General features: G+C 45.5%; 1 long non-coding RNA gene across 1 annotated transcript; it reads right to left on the reverse strand.

Moving 5' to 3' along the window:
• Positions 1-166: 166 nt before the first annotated feature.
• LOC131485120 (uncharacterized) lies at positions 167-14,431 on the reverse strand. Its single transcript, XR_009248739.1, has 2 exons — positions 14,187-14,431; positions 167-520 (listed from the first exon to the last, which is right to left on the reverse strand). It is a non-coding gene; the product is annotated as an uncharacterized LOC131485120 (long non-coding RNA).
• Between the last annotated feature and the right edge of the window lie 5,816 nt (positions 14,432-20,247).

Below are 20,247 nucleotides of genomic sequence, written 5' to 3' on the forward strand. Positions count from 1 at the left end.
TCTACTGCAAAAGGACTTAGGTATGAATTTCACTTAAAAGCATATAAGGCATTGCCTTTTATAGGAAGTGATCTGTTTGTAATAATATATTAACAGTTTTATTATTAGGCAATTCACTGCCATCAAAAACATTAAGGAAAAAAGAGGGGAAAAATTCAGAATTGCATCGTTTTGAAGTATTTTATTATTTATCTTGAACAAGGATGAGATCTTTAGGTCAGGCATCAGAAATTTCCTAAAATGTTCCTATCATTTCAACTGAAAAACTAACTTCTCCCAAGTTTTTAATCAGAGTTGAGTTACAAATGAAAGACATTTTGTTTCTCCTTTAGCCTGAAAACTTAAACATCTTATCAGGAACACTATCCACAATCACCACATCTCACCTTCTCCCTGCCTTACTGAAATGTTCACCTACTTCTGCTCCCTCTACACCACCCCCATCATCTACCTCCCCAGAAACTGCTGTTGGGGCTGAAGATCTTGGAGTCCTCTAGGTGAACATTCCTCAAAATTGAATCTGTAAAAACAAATACAGAAAGTTTAGCATTTTTACCAAACAAAAGGAGCTGGTAGGCAAATGAGTTACTGCTAAGCAGGAAAGCCTGAAAAATAAAGCATAGAACCCTCCTAGATTACTGTTTAAAGATAGGTTGAGGACCTACATGCCTCTGAGTTAGATTAATTTGCATTTCATTTTTTAAGGTATAAACTCTTCAAAGGAAAATAAAAGACTATACTATATACCTAATTACCTTTTTTCCCCCTCTATTTGACTTTTGTAGGAACCTTGCTGTGTATGAGTTTCAGATAGGGCTGTCAGTTTTCTACTCTGCCTGGGACACAGAAAAACCTAATTTCACACTGAATTCCACAGATGAAGGGATGAACTCTTTAGGTGAAAATCCTAGGTGTTTTCTTTTTATCATTTTCATTTCTTTTTGCTCAACTACCACCTAATCTTATTGTGTTTGAAAAAAGTATTTCTGATCTAGTTCATCTGGCTTACTTTCTTCTTTGTTTTTTTTTAAACCATAATTAAATAAATGGCTTTTTTCCAATAAATGTTCACACCTTCTCTAGGTACTTAGATAATCAGGATTTACCAACTGAAGAAATATTGATGGTTTGTTGTGGTGGTTTTATTTTTGTTTTTTTCTTTTTGGGTTTTTTTTTGGGGGGGGGGTTAGTTGCTTTTTTTTCCCCCTGTTCCTTTGCGTCAGTAAATTACTTAATATCATCCCCTGGAATAACCAGCTCTAAAAATAACGCTAGCACAGAGTCACAATTTGGCTTTCATACAGTTTCGAAAGAAAACCATTAAAATTGCATTGATCTCACAAATATTGATCTAGTGCTTGATATCAAATATCAAATGAGATGCTGTCAGTTGCTGCTGATCATTGTGTCAGCTGTTTGAATTTTTGTCCTTTTCCTTCATTATCACATGGATTCAAGTAGTTGAGGCAAAGTAAGATTTTCATGGTTAACACAATTAAGATAAATTCTTTTCCTGTGTTTCACATTTCTGGTTTGACCAAACATGGTTAATAGTTTACCTGAAATTTTGTTACCCAATTTCAAATATTTATAGATAGATAGATATACACACTTCTGTGTTTGAAGACATGTATTTTATACACGTGTGTAACAGTATATTTAAAGGTGTATATGTGAATGTGTGTGACTGTGTATTTACAAAAGTGTGAGTCACCTACTAGGTAGTCATGTTTCCGTTTAGTTCTTCATCCCCATTTTGAAATAATTTCTATCTGCATCCTATTTTCTTTCTGGCCACCTGTCTTTTAAGAAATCAAATTTGTTTTAAGAGCATGCGGTTGTTAGAGTACCATTTTAGAACTCAGAATGAAATCTTAGCCATTTCAAATGTACACACATACACACTACAATAGGTAAATCGCTCTTGTTATTCTTGTTGGCAAAAATATAACTGCAGCGTTGGGCCAGCGTAGAGTTCAGAGGATATTTAAATGAAATTAGATCAATACAGTTTTAATACTTTCTCAATAAATCCATGTTATCTAACAGGCTAAGTCATGCTCTGCTTTTATATACTACCAAATCTGGAAATAGCTAGGTGCCTTTGGATACGTTTAAAGTTTCAAATCACCCTTTTTCTTTCCGCCTTCCTCTTTACATTGTACATCAAAAATTGATGATTACATTACTTTGAAATATGGAACATTTTAAGGAGAAAACCTTCCTATAATGACCAGTTAACGCTGTTGTCTGACTAAACACCAAAGACTGGGAGATAGAGCAGAGCACTCCTAGAGTACTGTTTAAACTGCAGCCACATGCGTATTTTTCACATTCGCCGGAATTAAAAAATCCCCTGCCGCAAGAGTTGGTTTATCGTCCCCCTTTTACACCTGATCTTGGTTTGGGTACAGCGAAGTGAAGCCGCTTTCTTCCCAGCACCATGGACAGCGCCCAGCGCGCCCCCTTCCCTTTCCCCTCCGCCAGAACCCCGAAGTTCCGGCCCTCGCCTGATGCTTCTCTCCGACCACTCCCTCACCATAGGAAACTGGCTCTTGAAATCTTAGGATCTGAGCCCAAAGCGACAATGAGTTTGAAAAGTATACAGTTTGTGGGTGGAGAATCTTGCTCCATGCCCGGTGTTAATCAGTTAGAGTGCCCCAGAGTTGATACACCATTTTGCCTGCTCCCCGAATTTGCATCTACTTTACGATGAAAGCAGCGCCACTCTCAGTCATTTTGGTGGTAGAAGCCTTACCCCCACAACTATTCTCTGCCTAACTTTTCACCACCACCCCTAAGCGGGCCAGATCCAAAGCGGCTCCAGTTCAAGAGCTCTGTAGTATGAGCACATTCTCCCTAGGCTGGTGATCTCAGACACGAGAGATCGGGAAAATGTGCATCCAGACCCACCGGCCGTTGTCCGCACGGCTCTGCCTGTGGCTGATGCTGTCGGATCGTCGCGTGCGCCCAGGTACTGGTTAATTACCGCCCCGGGGGAGGTGGCTGTGCCGCGGGGCGCCCGGCCCGCGGCGCGCTAAAGAGCCTGACAGCAACTTACTTGACAGCACTAAAAAGGGGGCGCGCCTGCCTCAGTACCCATCACTACCTCTTCTCCTACTTGCAGACCTCAACTCCAAGTTCCAAATTTCTGCATGTCTTCTTGTCTGGCTTTTTTTTCCTGTCGCGTTAAGCAAAGTACAAGAACTGAAGAGCACTTCCGTGTGGTGTCTTTGCATTTCATGGTCTCCCTAGCAACACTTAAGTCACCACTCCTAAGAAAAAACTAGTTTTTGAAGATTTCAAATTGCACCTTGTTTTATTGAAACTCGCCTCACTTGTTGGGCTTTGAGTAAAATCTCTTCCCTTCCCCTGGAACCCCATTTTAGTCATCTACTCTCTTGAACCGACTTTGAGGATGAAAATAATACATTTGGAGCAGGTGAGACAACCAAAAGCAAACTTCTATTAAATATTGATTGTACAAACCAAGTTGGTTTCAAACCAAGTTAATCCATACTTTACCAGAAAGGGCCAACAAAGAAAAAAGGAGAGGACCCTTATATTTTAGGTGGGTTTCCCCCCCCCTATAAAACTAGCCTCAATAAACCGCTTTCATAATTGCTTTTGTAGAGTAGCACGATTACAATACATTTCAGGAGACAATTATTCTCTTTTGGCATGCTATTACATTGAAAAACTTCCTTGAACTCCTCAGTTTAGTAGCAATTTAGCTTCAAAACACTCTATTTTTATATCCCTTAAAACATATAAATATTTTATTAAATTCTTCACAGGTTAACAATTCAGACTGTTTTCTCAAAGGGCGCTGCTTTTCCCCCCCACTTTTTAGTGTGCAAAATCACTGCTGAGTTCTCCCCCAAGATAATTTCCCCTCAAAGTTTGGTTATTCTTGCAATCTCAAGAGTCGTTTTGCCTAAATGCTAAGACAAGTCTGCGCTACTTGTCTCAGAGAAACTCGGCCATGCCGAGAGCTATTTAAATGACCCTCCTACGAAAACTGGGGAGAATTTTGGTTGGTGAAGTTTGTCAGCTGAAGTGTGCAGGGTAGCAAAGGGGACCTGTTGAATAACAGTGACCCTGAGACTCGCAAATTCTAGATCTGAACCTGCAAATGAAATATCTCCATAATATTTGCATGCCTTTGCCTGTATGTTTTTGGGGAGCTCATCCCATAAACTGAGCTTCCATCTTTGAATACATGAAATATTTCATTCTCAGCTTCCTAAGTTTCAGGAGCAAGAACGGAGAACAAGATGCAGGGAAGGACATGGGGCTTTCCTTTGTTAGTACAAGGGACTTGTGGAGATTTGGGGTGGAATATATAATACTGAACTCCTGGGTGCCTACATTTGTTCCCTCAATCTGGCTTTTTGGGAATCTCCTTCTTTCACTGGGTATTTCCCTTATGACTTGGGGGATGGGAAACTAAGATCTCTGTTTATCAGGTATTTACCACTTTAAAAAAAAAATGTATTCTTGACACAGCTTCAGAATGGCTTTTCAGGGTTATTCTAGGTTAATCAGAAGCTCCCAAACCTGGGTAATTGTTTCAGTACCACATTTCCAGAGAAAAATGTGGAGAAAAGAAGTGCAGGAAGTCCATTTTAAAAATAAATAAATAAAAACTGCTACTGATTAGGTCCCCCTAAAAGGAGCTTCCCCAACGATGTTTGCTTACCACCTGTGTGTGTTCGGGGAAACTTGAAACTATTTTACAGCACAGACAGCCATCCCCCCACTTTTATCCAAGCTTTCCCCTTAATTCCAATCCTCCTCTTCTGTAGGACTGCTGCTGTCCTGTCCATTTTATCCCTTTCAAAATCTTTCAAAATAAGTTTTCTTGTTTCTTGTCCATTTGTCAATGTCAAATATACACTGCCTATTTAGTTAAAGAAAAGTGTGTATTTCATATGTTATAAAAGAACAGCCTTCTTTATTTGGTTTCTTGGAAATCAATAATCTCTTAAACACTTGCCAAGACCCCGTGGGGAAGGGAGAAATGTAAACAGTAAGTACCAAACTTCAACATGACAATATCGGTTAAAATCTGCAGGACAATCATTTGAATGCGGGGAGGTAGTAGGGAACGATTTTGGGCCCCCGGGATTATTTAGGAAGGTGCCCGAGGCATCTGATGCCTGTCTTCATCCTGTCCAACTCACCCAAGGAACTAGACCCCTTGAAGAGTCGGGAGTTAATTCTAAATTTCCTTACAAGACACCTTAGTAGCCAGACCGGTCTTCAAATAATTTAGCTAGGAAATGACTGGATGACCACAGGGAGGTTCCAAAATACAGTTACCCCCCATTAAAAGAAACACCATTATTTCAGTCTTTCCTGACATAATTAAAGGCTTTGATAACACTCCTTCATTTTGTCCCATGCTGTTAAAAAAAAAAAAAAATCACCTACCCCTCTGGCGAATGAAACTTTCAAGGAACTTTAAAATAAACTGACCGTTTAATTTCTGCTTATTAAAGTTAGTATGTATGCAAGGAAATCGAGCATTAAAAACAACTGAGTTACACATTTGCTATCTGGCAGTTTAACATTAGAAGGAAGAATACACCTAGTTTTCAACTCAGCCAACTTTTAAAACTATAAGTGTTCCAGGAAAGTAATACCTGATTGGATTAAATTTGCAGGAGATTCTAAATTAAGCTCTCAAGAAGATAAGAGAGTATATGAAATCTCTTGAGTAAACAGTTGGGAGGGATTTATAAGCATCTGAAGATCCGGTGATCCACTGGAAGCACAACTCACTCAAATTTGAATTTTCATGATCAACTTTCAACCCTGAGAAACAAGAGCCATTTGCTTAACTTAATCTGGAACATATGTTTGCAGCAGTAGCAGGTTTTTGGTGTGTGGCTGGGGCTGATCAAGTTGTAAATTTTCCGCTTTAGGTTTTCAGCGCCTGCTAGTTTCAGCCTAACACCTAGAGAGAGACTTTGCGGGGTTCTTCACCAAAGCAGCCAAGGGTTGATAAAAGGTTTCCAAACCACACAGCTCTGAGTGTTATTGATTTTCCCAAAGGTGGAACATTTCCATATAAGTTAGTTCTCTAAATCCTAAAAGCAAGTAACAAGTTTAACTCTCTTTTGTCAAAGTGTTTGCAAAATGTCTATATAGAGGTGTGGGCTTTTTTTTTTCCCATTACCCTTCCTCACCTGCATCCTTGTCTAAAAGGGACGCACAATTGTAGGAGAGCGGTGGTTGCTGTGAAAGTGACATCTTCATTCGAGAAAACAATATACAATTCTTTCTGGCTCATCTTAATTTTTTTTTTCCATCAGAAACTTAGAACTATTGATTTTCTGTCTCTTTGTGCTTCAACACAAAGGAGTTTTAAGAAGTGTTTTGAATATATGAGAAGAATCATGAGTGTTTGAAATAAATATACATTAGAATCCACAAACCACCCTTCCCATGAAACAAGCTTTGTGTAGGCTTTTACCACCAATATTAAAGCACATCTTCTGTGGGTATGAATTTCAGTATTTGGGTTGTAAACAAATTATGATACCTGTAAAATCAATTAATGGCATACCACAAATGATAAATGAAAGTAATAAGTTCCCTAAGATCAGTTTAATTCACCTTAAAATGGGAATGGGTTAGCAATGGTAAAGTGGGAGGTGCACTCTGGTGGTAAACCTCAAGGATTGTAAATATCCATCCGGACCTGCTGATTTATCTTCTTCCTGAAAACCTCAATCCGATTACTGGAGGAAAAGTTACTAAAGTGCTTTTTGAAATGCATCACAAAGAGTAATTGAGCCGTAAATGTGCCCTAAATTCAGGTGCAGAGTTTCACTGAATTTTATTATTACCCAGATTAAGATGAGTAACTCCCACCTGAGCGCTACTTTAATCAAAAAGTGAACAAGGGTGACAAAAGCAAGGGCAATAATAACATTGCTAGCACTGTGCTAATCAAATATCCACAACTAGTTGAGAACAACGGTGCTAAAAAGCCGCTTTAATTCTGAAATGGAAGGTCCTGAGACACCGAGCGCCATCTAGCAAGCAAAGTTAGAATCAAAGTGCTCCTGAGTCCAGCACAGAGCACAGATACCAGAGGACTGGGAGGCAGAGAGGGACTTCAAGACGTACTTGCTGTGACTTAACCACCAGCCCTGTGTCACCTGAGCCCGGCTCTACCTGCAGTCTTCTACTCTTCACCCCACCAGCCAGTTCAAACAAACTTGACCACTGAGGTGAGACAGACCCTTTCCGCCTCAAGCTAAGGCTAAAGGACAGCTCCTCACAGGGTTGCTTATTGTCTTTAATTAGAACAAGCGGCCTTTCCATTCCCACCTCCCCCCCCCCCCCCCCCCCGCCAAAACCAGCCCAGCGTCTAGCTAATTCTGCACCTTCCTATCCAGATGGGGACAAAGAGCAGCGCCTGAAAGGCTCACCTTGGGCTGACTTGACTCCCAGGGCTTCAGCGCAGAGGAAAGCACATCACTGGGAAAAACTAGCAGGATTTGAGAAGTCATTCTGAGTTTACAGGGCTGCCCAGACGTCTCCTGTCAGGCAATCCGAGCTATCTCTGAGTGGCATAAGACACAGATTTACTTAACATGCCACGGATGGTCAGGGAAACTGAATGCTGCCTTCGAAATATAAATAGTATAACTTCAGTCTTCTCCAGGCAACCGGGTCTTTGATAGCTCCTTTGGCTGGAGAAAAGTCAAAGGTAGCTAGGACGCTGCCAAACAACGCCTGTTAGTTTGTAGCTTGAGGGGAAACACAGCACCTATCCCATTTTTTAGGTTTAAATGATGTTACCTAATTATATGAATATTCTGTGCAACTGGGCTAACAAAAGAAAGCTTCTGAGATTGTGATATGAAGAAAAGTAAAGAATAATCTACTAGTTTCTGAATAGGCAACAACCCCATAGTTTTCTTTTAAACCAGTCGATCCGAATTTAAAAAACCAAGAGGGCTCATCTCAATAATATGTCTGCTTTCTAAAGTACTTATCTGTTCAGCCTTTCCAGAATTTCACTTTAAGGTTGGGAGGGGTGGGGGCAGAAACCCAATGTACATATATACTAGCCTTAAACTGTCCTAATTTCTTGCTATTGATGATTGCCTTTGTAATAACTCATTGATTCACATTGTTCTTAGAATACAAAGCCAGAGCTTTGTATTTCTATTGTTCTGGCCCCTGCCCAACCCCACACATACAGTTTTTCCTGTGAAGTATTTTGTAAAAAACAACAACCATAACAACAACCAACCAAGCACGTGCACAGACACACACACACACACACACACACCCTTAGAAAATGACTATTACAATATTCCAGTTGAGTTTTAAATACTACTCCACTCCCAGGTTTTGCTTCTCAATCAAAACAGGCATAATAGATATGAAATAACAGATCTCTTTATTTTCTACTATGCTATTTACTGTGCAAAATAGCCACAGTGAGAATAAAAGAACCATTTGATTAGAATATGTTCAATGTGCTCATTAAAATATCTCCACAGGTTATAGTATTCACAGAAAAAAAATCACACAAAACCATAACCCCTCCTCCAACAAACCTAAGCCAATAAAGACAGGATCTCAGAGCTTAATCGACAATTTCCAAAACATCTAAAGCATTTCCACGAACCCTCATTGCTTCCTGATGCCTGAAAACATATGTAAAGATCTCAGGATGGCAAATAGATACAATTCACACTGCCTTCTCTTCCTCTATGAAGTTCAGAGAAGTTCCCAGGCCAGTCTTGCCTCAGATCACAATAAAAATTTAACTTTTTTTTTTGGTGCCTTGTTAAATAGCACATTTCTCCATCAAGGTCTTCTTAAACACTGAACCTTCTCTTAGACAGGGTACCCAGCTGTTTAATTTAACATTGATTTATTGCTTTTAAAAGTAAATTTACACACATGCCAGCAGCGCTCCGTTTTGTTTCCCCAGACTCTGAGATTTATTTTCTACTTAGCGCTTGTCTGACAAAACAATGTCCTTTAACTTTATTACACATCGATGAGGAAATCTGTCTTATTTTTGCTTGGATTTATTGCTGTGTTGCTTGTGGGGACTTTTGTGATCCAGAAAGGCTGAGGTCCAAAAATAAATAGAAAATTAAACAGAGTTGATCACAAAATAATAGTCAAAACCTAGAATATGGCCCAGCATATACCAACCTGCTGGGGGTTGGGGGGTGCAGAAGGTTGAAGCTCCCTTAGTGAGTACAGTTACTCAGGAAGAAAACAAATTACTTTAATGGGCAGGTAGCATTTGAAAGTGAAGTAGTCAAATCTGAGTTCTGTAAAATCTCCAAGTTCTTGGTTAGAATGTATTAGGAATTATAGGGCAGGGGGGTACATCCGCATGACTTCCCACCCATGGCCGCCTTACCTCCGTGAAGAACTCCCAATTACCACAAGTTCGTGATGGCTGAGCCCAAGGGAATTAAGATGGACTTTGAAGCAGCTTTTACGGTACACTTCATCTACATTTGGGTTTTCTTTAGTTCTCATTAAAAGGGCCACTTTCTTCTTTTCATTGATATACTGTCTTTGTGTCCTTCATTTCACACTCTTTTAAAAAGTTCTCTCATCAGATCAAGTGCAAAAAGGAGGGATGACATAATAACCATCATAATCATGATAACAACAACAAACACCTGGTACTGTGGGTTGAAGTCTTTTTTGAAAAGAAAGTTTTCTCCTCTATAAGCCATGGTCCTTCAACAATTAAAAAAAAAAAAGCTAGGGTTGAGAATGGAGATAATAAAAGTGTTTCTAAGATTAAATTATAAATACAGGCAGGCTTTAAAATCCGTGCGTGTATGTGTGTGTGTGTGTGTGTGTGTGTGTGTGTGATGAGCTGTCCTCTCCCAACCTGATTTTTCACAGAGGCATCTAATAATCAACTCAGAAGTGTTCAAATAAGGAAACTATCTCTTTTCTAGTAGAAAGTAAAGATGTGGCAGGTTTTGCTACTAGGGTGAGGGAGAACTTTGTAAGATACTCCCTTTCTCTGCCTCACAAATACACTATCTGTAACTGAAGACCTCGTCTGAGAGCGTGCCTCATCGACCGCCTTATCCAGCCTGGTCAGTGAGTCCACAAAAACATGGGGAAATGTTTCAGTAATTTTTACCAGTCCGAAAAGATGTCTAAAAGTTCAGAGAGCATTCTTCCTCCTGAAACACACCCACACACGTTTGCACACTCACTTGCCACCTAAGAAGAGAAAGAAAGGAATGGGAAAGGGAAGAAAAAGAAAAATAGAAAGATCTCCGGCTTAAAAAGGGGAGGAGTGAGAGTAACTGCGAAACCTTGAAAATTCTCCTATTCATATTAGGAGGTTCCCCCCCCCCCTTTCCCTGTTTGCCCTTTGAAAAGGAGTCCTGTCACTCAGAAAGGAGCTGTTTCTTCCACCTCCTCCCCATCCACCCACAAGTCGGCCCCCCTCAGCCTCACAGCCTGGCCCCGGCCCACCCCGCGGCCCTCCCCGCACACACAGTTTCTTCCAAGTGCTTTTCAAGTGAGAGCTGGAGAGGAGAGGTGCGGCTTCTCCAACGCAGAGCCAGACAAGTACTTCTGTCCCCGGCAGAGCGCGGCCCGGCGCGGCCGGCCCGAGGCGGGCACCGCTTTTTATGTCAAGAAGCCACCAGGCACCCTGGGCTGACCGCCCCTCCCCGCGGCGGCCCCGCGTCGCGGCGCTCGAGCCGTCACGTGCCCGCGCCCCGCGCCCCGCAGAGCCCTTTGTTAGCCCCTCAGTCCCCACGCGCGGCCGCAGCGGCTGGGCGGTGCCGCCGCACGGATGCTCCGGGATGACCGCGGGGCAACGGCCCGGCTCCGCCGCCGCCCTTTCGGACAGCCCTGAAACACCTACGGCGGACGCCCGCCCCCCGCCCCCGCCCCCGCCAGCACTTGGCGGAACAAGATCCCCCGCACTTTGGGGGAAACGGATCCGGGCCACCCCCTATGTTTCAAACCAAAGGCACAAAGGGGGGTGAGAGGCCCGAGGAGGGCGCGCCTCCGCACAGGGGAGTAACCACTGGGCTGACTTCCCTCCTCCTTTCCATTCCGCCTCACCAGTTTCTCCTTTTTTTTTTTTTTCCCCCTCTTCTCTTATCCTCTGCCACGCTCAGAGGCTCGGTGGGTGGGAGTGTGTGTGTGTGTAAATGTGTGTGTGCGTGTGCGTGTGTGCACTTAGGTGGAAATTTCATAAGAATATGCTCTCCACTTATAAACTTGCCAGGATGGGGGAGTATGCTCTCGAGTAAATGCACTGGTGGGAGAGTTTAAGCGACTTATTTGGGAGGAAATAGGGGGTCAGATTTGGACTAAGTGGAACATCTGCAAAACATTCAAGCAGCTTATTCAACAAAGAATCTAGCCATTTATTGTAGAAATAATAAAAAGCCACTAATGATTATGGTTCCCACCCCTTCCCCCAAAAGGCCAAATCCTAATGAAATAATTCAAAGGTAGGCCTCATTTCCTAATAGTGGAATTAAACAACAACAAAAAAGAGCCCAACTAAACTTTCCAGCTCTGCTTTCTTAAGGGCCTGGGAACCTTGCTGAGAAATTAGGTAAATAAAAGGCGGGCTGGAATTTCTGTTGAGCTCGCTCAGGCTGCAGTGCCCCGACTTGCACATAGTTCTGCTTTGGTACACAATTAAATTACAGTAAATTCCTCTCTAAATAATAAAATTGAGAAGACTCTTCAGGATTCGAAGATGTCTGGGGTTAAGTAGCTTTTAAACCGTCAGTTTTTAAATGGTTTGTGCAATGAATAGCTACCTTTAAATCCTAAAACCATTATAAATATGCTATACATCTGCGTGCCAGTTTATCTCTCCATATTTCTTTTTAAAATGAGGGAAGCATTCATAAAAAGCTACTTGGCACACTTTATTTTAGGAAAGCAGATGTTAATTTTTTCACGTATCATTTTATGACCAAGTACATGTGTAACGTTGGAAAGCATCCAGAACGCCTCTATTATTTGCTAAATGACTGTTAGTTGAAGCATATTATTCTCAGCCTAACCATGGTATAGGTTATATCAATAAAGTAAACATCTGTGGTTTTTTTTTTTTTTTTTTTTTTTAACCAGGGAAGGGGGTATAAAGAGTTACTATAAATGAGGGGGGAAAAGAGTTTGGGTAGGAAGGGCACACCTGCGTTGTAGCAAATAGGATATTTATATTGTTCGGTGCAAAACAAAGTCCCTCAGTCGGGCACTCGGGGATATTTACATGGCGGGAGATAAAGTTGAAAGCCTTTCCTGGCGTGCCAAATGGGATTCTCCCTGTGGCCTTCTGCGTCGCTAGATAACAGGTACTGAGCGCTCCTGGCGGCGTCGGGCCTTTGCCCGCCGCACCCCCCTCCCCCGCGAGCCAGCCCCAGGCCCAGCCCGAGTTGAGCCAGGCGCTCAGGCTCTAGGAATTCCCAGGCACGGCGGAAATTTCAGCGGGGTTCCCAGCCTAGAAATATGCTCAGGAAGCGTCCTCATTTGCCCTGCGTCGCTCGAGGACGCCGGCGCCCAGGATAAGCCAGTGGCGTGATAATTAATGGAATACAATATTTATGGTCCAATGTATTGACTCTGAGGCAAGCGCGCCGTGTAGACAGTCCGTGGGGGTCTGACAAACAGGAGGTGAGTGAACAAACGTAATGACCAGAGTATTTATGTCTATCCGGTTTACTCGCTTAAACCTGAGGTATGTAACATCATGATAAATATTAATATCCACCTAGACAGCTCCACCGTCCTCCTAAGCTCTCCCTTCCCGAGCGCTGCCCTTTACAAAAAGGCCAGGGAGGAGGTTTTTAACATAAAATGCTGCAAATATGAAAAATAGGTCACCAATAAAATTGGTCTCAGCATGGAGCGTAATTGCAACAAAGTGCCGCCGAGTAAAATCGAGGAGTGAGCTGGCTGAGGCGGCACAGTCGCGAACCATCTGGTGTGTATTAAAAGTGGTGCTGTAAATATTGCTGAGAGCTAATGCATTATCGGCTTCTATAAGTGCACAGGGCCTGTAAGCTTTCCATATGTTAGAATATGTAGATCGGGCGAGAGCAGAGAAAGGTGTCCCATCAATTGCGGGCTTCTGAAGCATTGTTTTGCCCACTCTTTGTGGAATTTTGGTCAAAAAGTGTAGAATATTCATTCTCAATTTTTCCCTCCCACCCCCTCCCTTTCCCCTCTTCTCTCAGCTCGCTCTTTCTCTTTTTCTCTAGCTCTTTCTCCCAGCTCCCTCCTTCCATCCCCTCCTCCTCCCTCCCTTCTCTCCAAGGGGATAGGACAGGCATTGCTGACGTCACTTCACATCAGTAAAAGAGTAACTGTTTCAGAGAGAGGGAGAAAAAATTCATCTGTTTTTCATCAGTGCTAAAGTTTTGCCTTTTTAATAGAAATGAGCTGCCCAGCCTGAGTACTCCTTCTGTTCTGAAGCTTTTTTGGGGGGGGAGGGGGGGCAGTTGGAGAGGTGGTCAAAGAGATTGGGAGGTGTTCTTCATCCCTGGAGCTGAATCATCCTATAAGTGGTTCTAATGCCAGAATCAGTTCAAATGGATGAAACTAATTAAAGTAAAGATGATGTCTTCTAGAGACTTCACATCCACACCTACTAGGCAACTTTTGCCAAGGAGGGTGGAGGGCTTCTGGCTCCTTGGTACTTCTGCTGTGAGTCCTGGAACTTCTTCCCTATTCTCCGGTTCCTGTCTTCATAATTCCACCCCCCACATACCGAAACCGCCACACACAGCACAGCTAATAATTTTCCTGCTGTCACATTACTTTTCTAGGGAAATCAGAGTCCTCCTTTTCCTGCCGATACCCCACATTTAAGAGTTTACTCTAATTACCCCCTCATCTCCTCTGAGGTCCCCCCCTCCCATATCCCTCAGCTACAGGTTTTTACACAAACCCAGTGCTAGGAAATTTCCTCACATTGTCCCACAGAGCTCATTTTCTGTCTCCCAAAGTTGTCCTCGCCTCATTCATTCTCCCTATTCCATGTCATCCTCCCCTTCCGTCCCCTTCCCCTTCTTCTCTGCCCACCTCTCCCTCTTGTGCGCACACAGGACAAACCTCCGGCACTTCCAGTGTGGATAAACCTGCTGGTCGTGACAACCCAAGTTCAATCAGCAAATAAATAAAACTCTTACTTTTTTTTTTTGGCTGCCGGCTGCATTCCCCCTCTGGCCGTTGCCTCCTTTAATTATAGGAGCTATATTTCTTCCCTGGGAGACATTCGAGGGGATTTTTAGTTGGAAACTCGTTTCTGCTGAGTTATTTTGGAGCCAGGACCAGTGAGTGAGTGGTCCGTACCCACAGGCTTTGAGTGAAGTGCAGATTGAGACATATCGAGTTCCCTCTAAAAGGATCATTTCATGTGGGAGGTTGGACACAAAGTTTGCACTCGTGACTGGCATTCCAGTGAGAGACATGCATATTTTAAAACAACAAAGCAAGCAAGAAAGAAGGCTTAGGGGAGGGGGGAAAACTTGGAAAGAAGTTACTAAGTGACAAACATCTGTCAACATGGGATAATTTGTACACTCCGATGTAAAACTATCTGCCTCATTTGATGGAGTTCAAGGCACAGGATCTAGGAGAGCAGTACATATGTATTTATCCCTGTGACATGTAGTTAACTAAGACACTTTTCCCAAAATAGGTGTAAGGTGATTAAAACTGCATGAATCAGTATAATTTTAAAATGCTTCTTAGAATAGTGGAGGCCTCTAAAATTGCACATTTCTGATAGTTAATACAAAATCAGACCCTATTTAATTTTGAAAGATGTGCTTTATTCAAACAACGGACTGATAAAGTAATAAGCAGAACATTTATTATAGAAAATCAGAAGAATTTTATCATAACAAAAACAAAGCCAAGCAGAAGAAAGAAGAGAAACAAAAATCTCAAACAACCCCTGGTTGCTATGTTCTAGAAATCTTTACCAGCTTTATATGTGCATGTGAGCCAAACATATAAACATCCACCTCTCTGCATGTCAACAAGGAGAAATGGCAAAATATTTTCAGAGAATTTTCTCTCTCGTTTAAGCCTGGAGTTTCAACAAACATATTACACTTTAAGAGAGAAAAGCAAAAAAAAGTTCCTTCTTTAGGAGGGAAGTTTTAAAAAGCAGAGTGAACGATCAGGCAAGATCCCGAAACGTCTCTTTATACTCTGAATCTCCATCAACCACATGGAAGTTCAGTCTCCAGCTTCCACCGAGAAATCTTTTTCTCCTCCAGATCTGAAGACAAAAGGAGAGGAGGCCTGGTGGTGAGCGGGATATCTCTGTTAGTTGTCAGCGCAGGTCCATGGGTTAGGAATGCTAATGAGCCTCTTGGCCAGCTGAAGACTAGGTTCTCTCTCGCACACCCTGACGCTCACACACACACTCGGGCTCCTGCATGCCGACTGACAAGCACACAGACAGAGCCTCGTGCTCGATCCTGTCTCTCTCCTTTTTCCTCTGAGCCCAGAGATCGATCGCTGACCCCACTGTTGGGCCAATGCTTTATTTATCTGGCTGCGCAATGATATTATCAGCCTTAAACGTTATATACAGCAAATGTCCTCCTAAATCAACACAATAGGATAGCTTGCAGAGACCAGCCTGGTCTGTCTTAAAGAAATCCCTCGCTATCTTTCTTTCTCGTTCTCCCTCTCCCCTCCCTTACAGACACCCCTTCTCCTTTCTACCTTTACAACTAGGGATATTTTATACGCTGGACTTGGGGATTTGATCCCTCGCTTTCAGCTTGGTTGGAGGAGGCCTCAGCAGACTAAGAGATGGATAGACACCATTATCCACCCATCACTGTGATCTCCATCAGGGGTTCCCTTGTGAGCCGGATCCAAGTGCCTAGACCCACTCTATTCACAAGACCCGGATTTCTCAAAATTGGGGTAGAAGAGAAGGCGAGGGGTGGAGAATCGAGTGTGCAACCTTGCACCGTGTTAATTGTTTTCTTTCCTCTCAATTACATTCATAAACCTATTTTCTGCATTGCATGTTATTTCTTTGTGCTTCAAAATTGAAACCACGTGCAGCCTTCTTCCCTACGCACACACAATAAATGCTCTGCCCCCTCCCCCAACCCATCACACAACTATTTACATCTTGGTTACTCACTCTGCGCTTCGGCCCAGCCCGGGAGAAGAAATTGGCCCCATGGGATTAGGTGAGGCTTTGTAAAAGCATCTCTCAAATCCGTATCTCGGGCCTCCATCTGGGGGAGAGGCTCCTGGACTCCCCTCCGGGGCCTCCTCCCACCCCCTCCTCGCACAGGTGGTTGCGGCTCACTCTGGGAGAGCTAGCAGGAAGGACATCCTGGGAGAAAGGCAGCTTCGCAGTGTCCCGCCCGGCCTACCCGCTGCCCGCCCCTCACCCAGGCCCTTCTGCCCGCCCGCGGGGGGTCAGCGGTGGCGGCGAGCTCGCCTCGGCTGCGCCCTGGTCCACGCGCCCTGGGCGCGGCAGGAACCCCGCAGGGAGCGGCTGCTCCCTGGGGAGCATTCCAGAACCAGGCCCTCCCAGGCAAAGAAGTCCCACCAAAAATAAATAAATAAATAAACTCCAAAGGGGGGAGGGGGAGCTGGAAAATGGATTCGCTGACAAGGAGAGATAATAAATGAGAGGCGCTTTCAGATAGATATCTCAGACGTGAAATTGCGCCCAGCTGGTTGTGTAAGCAAACAAATAGTTTCATGTTAGGAACTCTCAACTTGTGGCTTGATGAATAGAACACGACAGAGGTAAATGGGTCTTTAACTCATTTAGGAATACAACTCTTTGGCTTTCCAAGTAAAAGGCCCAGTGACGCCACGAATCCTGAGCAGGCCCTCTAACAAGAGTTTTATTAGTTTCCACTTGTGTCTCCCAGCCTACCCTCCCCGCTCTCCATGGTTTTCCATTTGTAGAGACATTCAGGTGATTTGTTCTGAAGAATCGAGTAGCTTACAGGAGGTGATTCTGGCACTGTAGGAGATACAAGGACTGCCTATACGCTGAAGAGGAGGATTTTTTTTTTTTTTTTAAAGAAAACTTTTTGCACTCACCAAGCAGCCGAGCTCAGGTGGGTTTGGATCGAGAGAGCTCCATATCCCTAGTGCCCCTGAGCTCAAAGCTGGTCGGTGGGTCTCCGGAAGCCCTGTTAGACCCTTTCCGACAGCCAGAGACCGAGGGCCTGAACCAACGTAAGGGGCCGAGTCCCGGAAGCCCAAGGTTGCTCCGGTGGCCAGAAGGGAGGCCCATTCTCACCCCTGGGCTTCCCCCAGGCCTGGTCGCAGGGTGGGATGTGCCTGTGGGGGCAGAGGTCGCATCTTAACTCCCTTGCGCCATTCTTTGTCCCCAGGCGGGGGATGAGCCGCAGCCTGGTACCCTAGAGAGTCCTAGAGGATAGCGCGTCCTAAGATGGTTTGTTTGGTTTTTTTTTTTTGATGCTTTCAGAAAAGCTTGTGGCTAAAGTAGTTTAAACCTACTTCAAAGCCCCTAAATTTCTCAGTCGCCCAGCAAGTGTTTGGGTTAGAAGAGGGAGTGTTTGACTTTCATGTGTCACAGGTAATTTTGAGAGGGAAGTCACCTTGTGTGGGCCGCTCTCCAACTGTTAAGCTGTATTTCCTCTGGTCCTGGGGACCCAGTCAGTCGTATCCCGCCCGGTTAGCCCAATCCTATTCTCCCAACTCCTTAGGGCTGCTAAGCCTCCGTAGGCCGAGGCATGACTGCGAGCCCCAAGGTGACCGTCGGACCTACACCTGCCTGTGGCCTCACACCCAAGTTCCACTGCTCCCCCTGGCGCTCGTTTCGAAAGCGGGCTCATCGCTCAGGGGCCTCCCGGCGGCCACCCAGGCAGAGGAGACTCCCACCTGCTCCATGTCTCCTTTTGCCCACTGGCTTCCAGGATCTGAGGGGGCACAGGACACTGAACGGAAGCGGCCCGACCCCTACTGGGTCTGCCCTTCGCACAGCAAGGAGGCCCCGGGGCCACTAGAGCCCCCCAGCTCTTGGGCCACGGACACTGGTCAGCCCCGCCAAGGAGCCTTTAAAACGCCCTGGGAGCAGAGAGGACGCTTTCTCGTGGTCGGAAGGTTTAACCCATGGCTTAAATGCTGCAGTCTCGGCTCCAAAACGTGCCTTAGCAGGATCAGATTTGTGGGTCCCGACTGCGCGCTCTGAGAGTGAAAAACCAGGGAACGCAGGCAGCCGGTCTTGTAGCGCGGGGTCGCCCACAGGGCCACTGAATCTCTGGGGAATCTCTGTCTCTCTGCCTGGGACACACAGAGACCTCTGAAGACAACTGCCTTTCCGTATGTACCAGGGAGACAGCACAGGAGAAACCCTCTGCCTGCGGGTCCCCAGACCGGCCCCGCCAAGAATGGGAGCCGACCACCTTTTCCCTCTCTCTTCCGCTCGGCCCCAAGTCTCCTGGTTCCTGGACCGAGTCTGCGAAGGGGTCTGTGAAGCCATACGTAGGAAGGCCTGCTCTGCTTCCTACACCGTGCTTGGCCAGCCCGGGTCTTGGACCCAGGCTGAGGAGGGTCGCCGGATCCCTCAGGCCATGGGCAGTGCTTCCAGCCGCGTCAGGCAAGAGGCAGGTTACCGCTGTCACCTCTGGACCCCACAGCAAGTGCCTCGTAAACCCCGGGCCTCGGCTTGCGGGCCAGTTCCCACACTGGGCACTTTGTGCTTGGGCCTCCATATTGAAATTAATTGAAAAATACGTTTCCGACCTACAAAAATGTTTATCTGTTTTCATCAGAGGGATCACACTGTAATGAATATATTTACATCTCATTTCAAGAAAGGCAGCAAAGATCCGTGAGCGTTTGGAGGCAGCTCGATTCCCCTCCCCCTCCGCGCCCGGCTGCTGCCTACCCCACCCCAATTCCCACATTCCCTGATCCCGCAGCCCGGGAGGGCTCTCGGAGACTTTCTGGGAGGCGGTCAGGGGTTAAATAGGAGCTCTTCCCTCGCCCCTCCTGCCTTGGGTGCTCACTGTGCAGGGAAGTCAGCCTAGGCCCAAAGACACTAACCCTGGGTGTAGTGCAAAGGCTGAGGCCCAAGGCAGGTGGGGACCCATGGGACGGTGGGACGGCCTCTGGCGGCCCCACACACCACACGCGGTACCCGCCCAGTCTCCCAAAGTCTTAGGCCGGGCGGCGGGCGACCTGCGGGGGTTTCTGCACACAGAGCCCGGCATTGCCCAGGCTGCACTGCACCTAGAACAGGAAGACTTCGGGCGGCTTAGAGCTTGTTAATACATTTTTTTAAAGAGTGGGGGAACCTGGAGATTCCCAGGCAGCAAAGGAAAGCAAAACTTTTGTCAATGACTTCTGAAAGTGAAGCACTTGCCTCATCCAAGGCCTGTTTGGGGTGAGGGGCGGGAGAGGAGGTGAGAGGTGTTATTTCAAAAGATCGGGCTTTATTAATACGTTAGGAAAAAGCTCCCTTGGTAGTATGTGTTCTCACAACACCGACTAGAATCCTATAAAACATTCATGCTCCAAAAGCTGTAACAGAGAGCAGCACTCCCCTCCCCCCCAACCTTCGCCCCCTGCACACCCAAAGTGAGGCCTCAGCGTTAGGTTTCTGCCCTGAATGCTCCACTAGGGCCCAAACGCTGCTTCTGTAAATAGTGTAGTCTAGCCTACCTAGCTCACCAACTCCCAGGTTCCAGGTCCACGTCCCTAAGTGCCACAGGAGGGCCTTTCTGTTCGCTCAACTGAGCTTGAGAGCCCTCCAGGGAACCCCTGTCACAGGGTCTGGAGTGAAGGGTAAACCCTAGCCTGCTGTGCTCCGGACCAAAGGGGGAACAAAGCTAGGTTTGGCAGCGCTGAGGCCCTAACTCTGTCTCCCAGAGCTGAGGAGAGGCCAATGGTCTTCTAAGTGGCTTCTGAGCGGCCCTCTCCTCCCTAGACCCCCCCAGTCAGCTCTCCATGCCTCTCTTCACAGCCGCTCCAGCCAGGCACGTTCCCACCTGCAGTCACTGAAGCTGGTGACTACAGAGACTAGGCCTCCACTTGGGGCCGAGCCGAGCCTACCCCAGCTGCCTGCTTAGCTCCATGCAGAGCACCAGCCACCCGAGAGGTGACATGAGCTGCTGGGGGCAACCAAGGTGCCCTGCCCTCTCCCTGCCCACCCCAGCCCATGCAGAGCCTGATCCCCTGCATTTACAAAACCAAGGCAGCGTCTTGGGTTTAGGAAATAAATCT

The sequence above is a fragment of the Neofelis nebulosa genome, chromosome 1, assembly GCF_028018385.1.
Source record: "Neofelis nebulosa isolate mNeoNeb1 chromosome 1, mNeoNeb1.pri, whole genome shotgun sequence".
In the NCBI taxonomy this organism is placed as follows: Eukaryota; Metazoa; Chordata; class Mammalia; order Carnivora; family Felidae; genus Neofelis; species Neofelis nebulosa.